The sequence below is a fragment of the Penaeus vannamei genome, chromosome 41 (assembly GCF_042767895.1).
Source record: "Penaeus vannamei isolate JL-2024 chromosome 41, ASM4276789v1, whole genome shotgun sequence".
NCBI classification, from domain to species: Eukaryota; Metazoa; Arthropoda; class Malacostraca; order Decapoda; family Penaeidae; genus Penaeus; species Penaeus vannamei.
In genome coordinates, this window is record NC_091589.1 from 26,287,846 (window position 1) to 26,288,393 (window position 548).

Consider the following 548-nt stretch of genomic DNA (forward strand, 5'->3'; position numbering starts at 1 on the left):
TATATTGTTTTACTTTACCTCCAATCTAACGTTCACATTGGACACTAAATGTAAAAAGGAAAAACAAAAACCTTTGAGGCGTGTATTATAAAAACAAGATAATTTAGGCCTACAAAAAGAAGGTATAAATCCCTATGATGCAAAAAGTACAAACCCCTATTCACAGGTACAAAGGTACAAACTAAGGTACAAACTAAGGTACAAACCCCTAAGGCACAAACCCCAATTACAAACTAAGGTACAAACCCCTATTCACAAAATACATACATACATAAACACATGCCGAATAAATTAGCCAAACGATTAAAACACGTCCCAGCGAGTGTTAGGCAAGCAAGCAAATCAATCTTTGACCAAAGGGTCCTGCACTCCTACGAACAACACGGGTGGCTGCAAATGGCGTTTCCCAACCATGAATTAGCCCCGTGTGTCTGAGTCACAGCCTTGCCAAAAGAATATCCTGCCTGACGATGGAAACAGACAGCGAAGGATCGAGTGTGACGTCTCCCTTGGCCTTCTCGCTGGGTAGTGTATTTCTTTATTCCTAC